This window comes from Temnothorax nylanderi, unplaced genomic scaffold (assembly GCF_030848795.1).
Source record: "Temnothorax nylanderi isolate EJ_2023f unplaced genomic scaffold, tnyl_v1.0 TNYL_tig0520_pilon, whole genome shotgun sequence".
NCBI lineage: Eukaryota > Metazoa > Arthropoda > Insecta > Hymenoptera > Formicidae > Temnothorax > Temnothorax nylanderi.
The window spans coordinates 104,678-110,677 of NW_027249582.1; positions in this window are offsets into that span (position 1 = coordinate 104,678).

The window sequence follows — 6,000 nt, forward strand, 5'->3', positions numbered from 1 at the left end:
CTTCAAGTTAACAAGATATTACAATCTTTGGATAAAGTTCCGAAAAGCCCATACCTCCGATCGTTCTGAAATTTTGTATACTATTATATTTTGATATGCTAATTATGAATATGTCAATGAAAATTGGCGCAAAGGTCATTTTCTAGGTAAAAATAAAAAAAGAAATTTTTTGCATATTTTTTAATTATCTAAATAAATATACATTTTAGAACAAAAAGTTTCAAATAAAAATTGTATATCTTGTAGATTAGTGACGCGCTTTAAAAGTATTCAAGTGTTTAAAGCGCGTCACCTAACCTATGTAGGTTAGTGACGCGCTTTAAAAGTATCGTTTTTTCTTACATTATATTTTTCTCGTTAAGATTTATTCAAGTATTTCTGAATAATATAAAACAAAATAATTTCTTGTTATCTCGTTTTTTCTTACATTATATTTTTCTCGTTGAGATTTATTCAAGTATTTCTAAATAATATGAAACAAACCTAGGAGTGTAGGCGGGGGGGGCTTCGCCCCGCACCCCCCCATGCACCTGGAGGTGTGGGTTGGGTTGATGGGTGGGCAGGGGGGGGCTTCGCCCTCCCGCACCCCCCCATGGACACGCCTTCGGCGTGCCCGTTTAGGAAATGTATTTCGCTTTAAGCGTGAGCGGGGGGGGCTTCGCCGTGCCTTAATAATTTTTTGTTATCTCGTTTTTTCTTACATTATATTTTTCTCGTTAAGTACTGCTTTTACAGTAATAGCGTATAGAATATAATTTTGCGTTTTTAAGAGATATACAATTTTTATTTGAAACTTTTTGTTCTAAAATGTATATTTATTTAGATAATTAAAAAATATGCAAAACTTTTTTTTAATTTTTACCTAGAAAATGACCTTTGCGCCAATTTTTATTGACATATTCATAATTAGCATATCAAAATATAATAGTATACAAAATTTCAGAACGATCAGAGGTATGGGCTTTTCGGAACTACAGCCCAATCTTTAGTTAATCTAAAATCAATGACAAAGGAATCGGCGATCGAGCTTGAACATTTGTATACTACTATTATTCAACTTTATAGAACTTTAGAAACATTTCAACGCCCCGTAGAAGCGTGGGATGATTTTCTCGTATTCATGACGGTAAAAAAGTTAGATTCAGATTCGGTTAAGGCTTGGGAGAATAAACTGGGGTCATCAAAGATCCCTCCCTCGTGGAAAGAGCTTAACGAATTTCTGATTACTCGTCTTTCCTCTCTTCAGGCGAATGAAAAATCTCGAGTAGGAAAGATTGCATTGAAACCTCAAAAGGCTACGGCCAAAACTGATTACCAAGGAAAGTCAGGTGACAATTCATCGTCTAACACATCTGCTTGTTCCATTTGTAAAGGAAAGCATTACATTGTGAGATGTCCTAAGTACATTAATGAAACTACAGCTCAGAAATTGGCACTCGTGACCAAACACAAATTGTGTTACAATTGTTTAGGGAATCACAGAATATCTAATTGCAAAGTAACTAAGCGTTGTCAGAAATGTGGTAGGAAGCACCACACAACGATACACAAAGAAGAAACTTCTTCGATTACGAAAGATACAAAAGACGTTGTTTCATGTACCAGCTCACGCATGAGCCAGGTCTAATGATTTGGATGAGGAAACTCGACACAAAGTTAAAAGATGGACTGTTCAGAGATTGTGATTCGAGGATTTAGCACAATAGAATATATATATAGTATAAAGAAAAGTAATACAATAAAGTAAGCTGTATCAAAATACAATATAAAGAAAAAATGATTAGTTGGAAAGATTATTTCTTTGATATTTGTAACGTCTCTGTCTTAGAATAATAATTATTTCCAGCGAATGAATATCGTCTTTAAAGGAAAACACTTGGAGAATAGTGAGACGTATCTTAACTTGTCTGAATTTTGACGATGTCTAAAGTATCAACATACAATCGTGCTTCCTTCTATCAAGAAAAGGACCTCTTGCATTAAACTTGAATAATCAGAATACAAACATGTAAAACACACAGCAAAGATATTGATAAGTACTTAAGAAACAGTATTAAGAGAATTAATGTGTCAAGTTAATTATTTCTACTTGGATATATTTTGAGAAAACAACGTTCTTCAGTTTCTAAGAATTAATTGCCTTCGTTTCGGAAGAGAACATAGAATGAGACTTCTAAAGAATAACCTTAATGAATCACCAAATATATCCGATGAATAAACCTTTGTAATATATATTGACACCAATTCTCGTTAAAAGAATACAAATATCGCTAGCAATGATATTTCGGATGTTATCTCTTGTCTTGGTAGAAAAGATAACGCACGTGATATTACTAAGTGGACTGTAAACGCAGAATTTATACTTGAATCGCATGAAATACTTAATGAAAAGAATATTTACAAAAAGGGAATGCTTAGCTTAAGAATACTTCAATCGACACGCATTAATACGATAACGTTAGTAGAATATATTATGATAATATTGAACGAACTTTATATTAAATGAAAGAAATTATAATTACGGTTGCAACCTTAAACAAAAGTCTTATTTGCATGTATCTACTGAGTTCAGTGTTCGCAAAATGGTATAGTTAACCACGAAGATTAATCCCAGTTTTATCGAGGATGGACAGTCCTCAAATCGTGCACGCGTGTTCTCTGCAACCAATGATCAGAACTTGAACCGGCCATGCGGTCTCCACGACGTTAGACGAAAATCTAACGCTTTCTTAATGATGATCAATGGTTAATAGAAATTCAATCGTTACCTGAATGCAGTTGATACTCGAGAATGAGTCCTCTAATGAGTGGTCGTCTCGACCAGGCCCTAACGGGCACTCTCGCTCTCATTTACAAAGAATAATAGCTTCAACGAGCTCGAGAGAGTTCCAGAGCTTTCCAATTACGTCATCGTTAGCCGTCTCTCTCTCTCTCTCTCTCTCTCTCTCTCTCTCTCTCTGCAGCTTGGTATATCGGTAGATTCTCGTGGCTGATTGTAAAACGGTCCTTCATAGGCGTTCCGTCCTCGATATACAGACATTCGCGTGTAGTTATTCTACAACTCGTGAATATACGCAATATTACAAAATGAACGACTACTACGGATGACGAAACAGCGAACGCAATAAAATGATCTGTCGCGGAGGACGTACAAGACGAGAATGGTCGCTCGCCGGGCTGCACGCACGCACCGGCACGTTCCCGCATGCGCATTGATACATTTTCGACCGTTCGCGGTCCCTGGGCCGCAACGCGGTCTGCGCTTTGAGCGCGCAGTAATATGTTGTCGCATGTAAAATGGTAGCGATAGCTACCACTGTCGCCATCTATGTTAGCTCGGTCGAACCATACTTTACTCCGATACCGACGAATACACAATCTCCGCGCCAATTCTCCCTTATCTTTAAACAACGTAGAATCAAAATCTCAACAACAGTCCAACCTTACCGAGGCAGAACAAAACTAACTTGTTACTTTCAAATATCGAGACTAGATTATCTGCAGGAAGAAGGAAAGTTATTACCTTTAGCAATTCCTATAAAGAAGAAGGGTCGGAACGTAGACGAATTCCATGGATAAGCGGATTCAGTAGAGGAAGCTCAAAAGAAAGTCGCTCAGTTAGATCAGCTCGGCATGGCGGGCGGTTTTCTTTTGAAGAAGTAGATGAGTAATCATCCAACAATTTTGGAACATATTCCAGCAGAGAAACAGATTGCTTCGCATCCCATTTCGTTTAACGATAGTGAGATCATTCATGTTCTCGGATTATCTTGGAGCGCTGGTTCGGATACGTTTCAGTTTAGTATTGGTTGTGGATGAGCGATATCCTCCATCTAAATAGCCTTTGGGTCGTGTGGTTCAGACCCATCCTGGGAAGGACGGTCACACTAGAGTTGTGACTGTTCGTACTCAAGTTTCAGAATTCCAGATATCTATTACGAAACTTTGCCCTCTTCCTATTAATACAGAGACTTTGTAGCTAGTTCGTTAACTACGTTAACGAAGGCGGGCGGAATGTTTAAAGAGCAATTAGAAAAGGAAAGAGATTGTGTATTAGTCGACATCTGTGGTAGTAGTTGGTGTGTTAAATATAGTACGGTGGAGCTGTCATAGATGGCGGCAGTGGTGCCGTTACCAATTTCATCTGCGAGATTATGTATTCATGCGCGCGCGGCGCAGACCGCGTTGCGACCCAGAGACTGATCACGCAGCGAAGGCGTGATACGGCGCATCCGCGAGTGTGCCGGTACGTGCGTGCGGCTTGACGAGCGGGTATTCGTTCGTTGTTCGTCCGTCGTCACTGATCTCTCGTGTTTCCTATAGTCGTGTTCGATCGCTACTTTTCTTTCTTGCGAGACAATTCACTTTCATTGAGTCGAGAATTGAGATACGTTATTGTAATCGTCACGATATTTTGAGTTACTGTACAAAAACCGAGAGTTGTTATTATCGTCGGCCAAGGCGGTTGCGGTGTTGCCGAGAGGAACAATAACCAAGGTCCGAGCTACGAAAAAGAAGGACGATCGTCGCCATTACGACGTCGTTACCCGAACAAGGGACGCTGCCGCCATTGCTGCTTCGTGTTATCGCACGAAGGAAGAGAGCCGCCATTACAGGAGGAGAGAGGACATCCTTGAGAGCTGGACGAGGGATGCCCTTACGAGGGTGAAGCCCGCAATCTTTTCTTAGAGAAGGCTGGATCGAGGGATGCTTTTGCGAGGGTGAAGCCCGAGATCCTTTCTACAAGAAGTGCTTCCGTTATCGGAAGCATTTGCTGTTTACAGAATTCGCGAGAGAACGATGCGAGGAATACTTTCTCAACAAACGAGAAGTCGTGGACTGTTCAAATCCAAGCTACATTCTTCTGCAAGACTGAGCTCAGTATAATTCTTTCTCTTTATCTTTTCTTGTGGTTGCAACCCGAGTAAATAGTTAACGATCTTTTCTGTAAATAGCTTAAAGTCACATCGGCGAGATTGATTACTAAAAGAGAAACGTAATTACGATATTCACTTGAATCCTGCGTTACACTTGCGTTTATTGTGGTTCACAACCGCTATTATTGATACTTCTTGCGTTGATAAGATAAAACTTATTATCTGCGTATTATTAATTATTACTTGATTGAATTATCTCTTCATCTTTAACTGAGTTTGATTATTACACGCTATATTACTTATTGGATATTATTCTTTTATTGCTTGAATTAATGCGTTAATTAATATATGAAAGTGCGTTACATTTGACTTGTAGAATTCGTATTATATTCTTTATATGTGTCTAACATGAACATGATCACATCCAGTCTTTAATAATATCGAAAACTTATATTATTCATAAATTGTAATTATTCGACTGTGTATGTTTGGCACAAATACTTTAAACAAATATGTGTGTATACAAATTTGATACTTACCTAGGTTATCTTATCCGGTACTGTTACTACTGGGCTACTGTCACTACTGCGAGCACTGTGCTTAGGGCGCCACGGCGCTAACCATATCGCACTAATTATGGGCCAACTTTATCCTGGCCGTTTATATGCTCTATTTCAATCATTTTTTGAATGAAAATTGTATTTATTACACGAAACAGTATATTATACAGTTGCAAGAAACTTTATTCTAACTAGTAACAGGCCGCTTAACTTCATTCACTGACGATGGAGAATATTAATACAAAATTTCGAGGCTCGAAATTTTACTTTGCTATTAGAGGAAAGTCCCCTATTATGAGATAAGCTCCTAATATGCGATAGCGGGGTTTCTGCTAAACTAATAGGTTCTATTTGTTGGGTCCACCATGAACTTATTGCCCTTGGTGTAAAACCTATTTAGTAGAAAATTCATTGTTCGATCGTGCATGCACTCGTTACGAATATCAAAATTGTGAATTTGGATGTTGTCAAGTTCCATGAAGGTGAGACTTTGAACCTTGTTTATTATATAATAAATAAATATTTGACAACGAGTTCTGTATGCAGCGATAGAGTAAGGTCGT